Source organism: Pundamilia nyererei, unplaced genomic scaffold, assembly GCF_000239375.1.
Source record: "Pundamilia nyererei isolate P.nyererei 1_Seehausen unplaced genomic scaffold, PunNye1.0 scaffold00188, whole genome shotgun sequence".
In the NCBI taxonomy this organism is placed as follows: domain Eukaryota; kingdom Metazoa; phylum Chordata; class Actinopteri; order Cichliformes; family Cichlidae; genus Pundamilia; species Pundamilia nyererei.
In genome coordinates this window covers 930,259-937,357 of record NW_005187589.1, presented here as the reverse complement: position 1 = coordinate 937,357, position 7,099 = coordinate 930,259, and the positions used below count along the sequence as shown (strand labels likewise).

Genomic DNA, 7,099 nt, shown 5'->3' with positions numbered 1-7,099 from the left:
TAAAAGTAAAATAATTAATTAAATAACTAATTTCATTACAAGAGAAACTGAGTCTCACTGAGGTTAAAAGCCAAAAGCGGGATTTAAGACGTGATTTAAAAGTGGACAGTGAAGTTTAGGATAATCTGACAGTGCTAACCTGTCGGATTATCCTAAACTATGACAAGAATAGGAAGACAAAGTTTTTCATTTGCATGAGTGCAAAGCCTGCCTTGTGACTGTGAGCTATTGTGCAGTGATGTTAGCACCCAGAACCGGGTTTGAAGAGTAGCTGGTGCCATGCTCCATGCCAGAGCTGCCACAACTCAGCGGCTGGTTAAGGGTGATGGAGAGAATGCGGCAATCCATTGGCTGCAGGCTTAGTATATTTCAGTCGGTGTAGTCCAATGGCAAGCGAGAGAGAGAGAGAGAGACCTGGTTTCTCTATCACTAATCTTGTCCGCGCAATACACTCGGTCTGCGAGAGCAATTAGATTCAGCACCGTTTCCAGTGCCTCTGCAGTGACTCATTGAAACATCTTCTGTGCTGATAAAGCCGCATCTCTATTCTCCCATACCACACACACACACACACACTCAGTCTGTCTCAAAAACACATGCTGGACGTACAGTTAACTGTGTTCAGAGCGCAAAGACTGCGCGTCTTACTTTGGATTTGCAGAGCAGCGGGTTGGACGTGGACTTTATTGCGTTTTTCTTATGTGGTGTGTATTTCGCCTGAAGTCGGGACTTACATTTAAGTCAGACGGTGGTGATACAGGCTGAGGTAAGTGCGCTGCCGGCGGGATGTCATGGCGAGCCTCACAGCTTTCCCCGAGCGAGAAATAACAGTGTAGATTTATAGAGAAGGGGAGAAGGTCTGTGCGTTTCCATGGGCTGACCCCCTCCTCTGCTGTCTCGCAACATAGCACAGTCCAAAGGGGATTCTTCCAGACACTGGTAACCTTAATAGAATCAGGCTTTTCCTTTTTACAGTTGGAAAAACTGTTAGGAGTCTGGCATGGCGATGTTTTCACCTGAAAACCCCGCAACACGACAGGCTTGTTCTTGCGCACTTTCATTAGACTCCAGTTCACGTGAACGTGTTGATTAGAGAAACGATTTGCTGCAGTAAAGATGTCGGTTGATGCAGAAGATGATAAACATACATCTCAAATCCCGAACTGCACTTTTTGTTTATTTGTGTATTTCTGTGTAGACACGCAGACTTGGAATCGTGTCTTAAACCAAACTCTGCGCCCGTTGAACAGCTCGGTTACCTTTATTGCGACAGCGCCGACACGATAGGCGGATGTATTCCACCAGCTTAAAAACGTTTTTCCCTCTAGGTGGCAAAACGTTTCAACACGCCACACACTCGCGTTTTTCCACAACTCTTGTGTGTATGGGATGCAACAAAGACGGGCATCTTCCAGCAGGACTTCTCTGCGTGCGTCTCTATCGAAGCATCCACAAGATGGTGGTGTGGATATCTGTACGTGGATTTTGAGAAAAAGGGAGGAAAAAACAGGAAAAAAGGCGGTTAGAGTGGAAGGTTGAGTGGGGTTTGTCTCTTGCATGGATATTTACAGCTTCATCGCTGCTAATGCTGTGGTTTCAATGGATCTGTGGCATTCACACTGGCTCCGTAACAGCAGCAGATTGCAGTTCCACACAGGCTGCTGGTTTAAAAACGGATGACCTTGTATGTGTTGTCATTCATGAACCGCACAATGGAGTGGTGAACTTGGTGCAAAAGGGACCATAAAAACATAGACACACCCAGAAAATAGATGTGATGTGTGAACATTAGGTGAAACATATGTTTTGCATTTGAAAGCTGCTGCAGGAGTATTATTGATTATTATTGATAATCATATGATTCTCTAAAGAAATACATTCTTCAAACACCAAGACTTGAGTTTAGCAAAGCTTTGATTCATTCTGATGTGTGTGTGTGTGTGTGTGTGTGTGTGTGTGTGTGTGTGTGTGGGGGGGGGGGTACTCTCTCTCATGTTCAAAGAAGGGTGCTTGAAAGCATCATCTCTCTTAGAGAATGCCTTTACTGTTGCATGTTGATGGCATGAGCTACGCGCTTGGGCCTACCTTAACTTTTAGTTCATTGTGTCACTGGTGTCCACAGGGGCCAATGCAAAGGGCCGGCTCCTCTGTGATGGTAGAATAAGCAAACAGAGATGGACCCGACTCATGCTTAGCCAGTGGTTGTTCTGCCACCATGTTACCACACATGTGAGGGTGTGGAGTGTGAGTTTACCCCACAATGGCTTCTGTGGGTAGTTCATGTTTTGCACCCCTGATGGGGTGAGCCTGGCAAACACAAAGTGTCAGTGCATTTTCACATGCTGCTCAAAGCAGGTGGTCTTCTCCCTGACATTTGCAGGTTATGTTTACGTTAGATTGGTTACATAATTGGGGTACTTTCTCACATTGCTGCTAAACTGGAACAGGAATTACTTGGCACATGGGGTGTGTGTTTTTAGTAGAGTACTGTATGGAAACGTTTAGGTCTATGGCAACCTGCTAGCAACATGGTTGCTAGTAAGTATGAATACTTTCTTGTAAACATCTTGACCCCTTTATGCACATTTTCTATCAATGTGTCCATAAATTGGCAGAATTTGCTAGAGGGAGTTACCCACAGTTAATGTAAAAAATCAGACATCAGGCCCTTAAGTGGCTTGGCTGTGAAGAAAGTCCCAGCATTGTTATGGTACCATTACAAGACTTCTTGCAAAGTGCAGCCTCCTTGCTATTTATACCATTGCACCCCGTTGCAAGGGCCTGCCTTTATCAGGAAGAAGAAATTAAAAGTTAATGTTGTCGATTACAAGCTGATAAAGAATCAGATTGGGTTCTTTTTCCCAGAGAAATGTTTCTTTACAAAATTAAAATGATTAGTCTGCTTTCTCTAGGATACGGTGGCCGCGCATTGAGATCCCACACACTTCAAAAATCACCCTGTGATGATTAAACCAATCTTCAGACAAGTTATGAAAAACGAGATGATGAAGTTATTTGACTCGCCAAGGGATCAGAGTTAGCCTCCGGGTGCTTCTAGTGCTAAGCAGTCATATTGATGCAAAGAGCTCACAGTCAATAGTTATTGATCAGCACAAACATTTTATGTCATTTATATGAAATGCTATGAAATCTTTGAACTATATCGAAATGACTTTTGAGATGAAGAGCACAGGTGTAAACGTCATCGTCCTGGTAAAGGATACTTCAGAAAAACACATATTTAAGAAGCTAACAACTTGAGTCACTCATCATGTTTGTGTAACATAAGAAGGAGAAAATAGAGACATTCTTCACATCACAGCATATCTGAGTTTCTTTCTCTGGTTTAAAACCAATATTTTAATGTTAGTAGGCGAGATGGAAAATGCAAAACAGACATGCTATCTATCTATCTATCTATCTATCCATCCATCCATCCATCCATCCATCCATCCATCCATCCATCTATCTATCTATCTATCTATCTATCCATCTATCTATCTATCCATCTATCCATCTATCCATCTATCCATCTATCCATCTATCCATCCATCCATCCATCCATCCATCCATCCATCCATCCGGCCTTAGCACATCAGAGTGATTGCTGGAATTTCCCAAGTTTCATAGCATGTGTTTTAGGAGCGTTGGCCTCTTTCACACGTTCCCTGTTGCTGCTTAAGACACTTTTACAGTGAAGAGGGATTTAAGATCATTTATCCTTCAAATATTTCAGATTATTCCGATTTATTGGATGCCTTCATTAAAAAGCTTAGAATTTTCTTTAAAAATGTATTTTTCTCTTTTTTCTGCATGTGATATGCTCGTTTATTGTCTTGTTCTTTCTTGCAACATCTACTAGTTATCTTCTGTCTAAGATGAGGCAGCTAGCTGTGGGTAGCATTTTCATTCATTGTTTCTTCACTTATTACGAACCAAAGCAGCCTCAAACCCCGATGCTCCCTCCACTTTCCTTTAAATTTGTGGTGATATTTTGTTGTTGGTGTGCAGTTTGATTTTGGCAGCACAGATTTCTTTGGTGGCGCTGCTCTAAAGTCAGCTGATCCAAGTAGCTTCTGGAGAAATGACACGTTTACTTTTTCCAGCCTGTAATCCATTACTGATTACTCATTGTGTTCAAGAAAGACAGTGGTTGTTTCTGTAAAGTGGAGATTCTGAAAAAAACAAGTGTGTTATTAGCTTTGTCAGATTGTGTGCTTTGTTGTTATGACTTAGATGAAACTCAGAACAGTTTTATTAATAATCAATGCAGAAATCCTGACAACTCTAAAAGATTTACTTTTTCTTGCAACTGTATGTTGCAGTTCTATTGTTTTATGTCTGTTCAACTTCCTGTGATAGCCACAGGAGTAGAGAGTGCCTGACTGGATCATTTTATGATGATTGAAATGCAAATGACAGACTGCGGCTTCATTGATATTCATAAGACGTATCTCATATAATCATTACGAGTCAGAACAATGTTCACAATCTCCTGTGTGCTTCTGTCAAGGAGACCTATGGATGCATACTCTGTATTCAGCTCGAGCCATCTGAAGGACTTTTTTGAAAAACACAAACACACCCTATCCCCCAAACACACATCATAAAATGCCCCATTACTGCAAGTAATATAAACTCTGTCAATTTATCACACACACACGCGCACACACACAAGGGAAAAAAAGAAAAACAAGCATATACCCTCAGTTAAGAATGAGTAACAATTTCATTTCATTTGCTGCATTCATGCTTTTACTGTTTGGTGACTCCTGTGCTGCCATGCGAGGCAGCGTGAACATAATAGGAGCCAGTGATGTACAGCCTGCGGTTGTAGTCAAACACCAAACAACTGCTCACTAAAATCAATACATCTTCTGTTAAATATATGTTGAATATATGCAGTTATATAATGTTACAGTGAATAAAAGCCCTTGCCCATTTTCAAAGGCATATAGCTTATTTCACATCATTTTCATTAATAAGACTTTTAAATGAGTCGAAACTTGCTTTTTCCTTATTATTTATATGCAAACATGTATAATGTTTTTATTTATGGGTTCCCTGTGTTAAGTAACCCGTAGTGGCTTGAAAAGCCAAAATTGTATTAATTCATCCATCAGTAGTTTTCTGCATGCGCTGATGAAGACATAACACTATGGCTCTTTTGTGGTGGAGGTTTTATTGCCCTTGGGAACTTGTAGAGCAATGTAGTGGAAGACCATGGTGGTCTGGTAAATCCTAGAGCTCTGAGGGAGGAAGAAAGTACAGGTGTAGGAGCCATAGAGCCAAGAGGCCGTCCTGCCTGACACCAGTCCTGACTCTTATAAGCACCTGAAACAAGTGAATGCTCAGCATTACCAGGTACACTACCAGTCAAAGTTTGGACACACCTTCTCATTTAATGTTTTTTTCATTATTTTTACTATTTTCTACGTTGTAGATACAAACTGAACACATCAAATTCACGAAGAAAGATATATGGAGTTATGTAGCAAAGAAAAAATTGAGGAATAACTTTAAATATGTTTTATATTTAGATTCCTGACAGTAGCCGCCCTCTGCTGTGTCGACAGCTGCAAACCCTCGGCCTTCTCTCAGTGAGCTTCATGATGTCATCACCTGACATGGTTTCACCTCACAGGTGAGCCTGTCAGGGTTCATTGGTGGAGTTTCTTGCCTTCTTAATGACGTTGGCACCATCAGTTGTGTTGTGCAGCAGTCAGGTTGGTGCACAGCTGACAGCCCTATTTGACAACTGTTAGAATTCATATTATGACAAGAACCAATCGCAGTAGAGAGAAACAACAGCCTATCATTACTTTAAGAACTGAAGCTCAGTCAGTCCGGAAAATTGCTAAAACTTTGAATGTGTCCCCGAGTGCAGTCGCAGAAACCATCAAGACCACGATGAAACTGTCTGACATGAGGACCAAGAGCCACCTCTGCTGCTGAGGATAAATTTATTAATGCGGCAAATCTCCGTTAACGAGTTGCCACGGATCGTTAAAGAGCTAACGGTGCTAACGCGTTGACACCGTGCAGCCCACACGGGCTGATCCGTGGTAACTCGTTAACAGGATTTACTTTAATGCAGTTATGGTGTTAACGTCATTTTAACTAGATCCATGCTGACAGCACTAATTATTATTAAAAATCATTACTTAAACATAATTCTGTGAATTTTTTGTAAAGTTGCTCTCAAAAACCTAAAAGAAAACTCCGTGCCAAATGAAGAAAATTTCAAGAAAGATGGATGTTCCAGTACTTTTTTGTTGAGTTCAATAGAAGTGTGAGATGACTTATATGGATTGAGGAATTTGGATATTGACGCTGCAGTTGAAGTAAGTTACCTGACAGCTGACGAGCTGCATGCTGCTGATATTCCAGGTCTTGCTTGTTAAAGCAAGTTCAGGTCAGGGCTTCCAGATGCCCACCTGGAAGCTGTACTCAGAGTTTCATCTGTAACATCCATCAGAGTAAATATGGCTCAGCTGTGTGAACAGAAGTGCTGCCAAGTGGCTGGCAAGAAAGAAAGCACAAATGGACTCAGAGGTGATTAGTTTATTGAGCGCAGTATTACAATATATGCTTTAAAAGGGAAAAAAGCACTAACTGTTAAAAATACATATACAAATGTATATTTGTGTGTTTTTTTTAGACATATCACTGTAAAAAAACAAAAAGTGCTGTTTTTACAGGAAAACGCTGGCAGCTGGGGTTACCAGGGACTTCCTGTAAAAAATACAGCAGCTGTAGATAGCTTTACACAGAAGATATGTAAACTGGAGTGGTAAAGGAATCAAATATTTAGAACATATACTAGAAGAAACAGAATTTATTTCATTTGACGGACTAGTTACACAATATGGGATCAACAAGAAAAGATTTTTAGAATATCAACAAATTAAATCCATAGTAAGAAAGAAATTTAAACCGGGTCAAGTTGAACTACAAACACCACCAAGTGCGACACATTTCCTTACTCTTAAAACCCCCAAATGACTATCCAAAATATACAGAATGCTTTCTAAAACAGATGAATCAATATCACTTCCTATTGCAAAATGGGAAGCGGATTTATCAGTTAACTTAGACC

At 40.8% G+C, this 7,099-nt stretch overlaps 1 protein-coding gene across 1 annotated transcript in view; it reads left to right on the top strand.

Annotated features, from left to right (window-relative positions):
* Positions 1-447: 447 nt before the first annotated feature.
* nlgn4xa (neuroligin 4 X-linked a) overlaps positions 448-7,099 on the top strand; it is a 131,346-nt gene continuing 124,694 nt past the window's right edge. The window contains exon 1 of the mRNA XM_005747096.2: positions 448-766. The gene's annotated coding sequence lies outside the window, so the exon portion shown is untranslated. The remainder of the gene's footprint in view (positions 767-7,099) is intronic.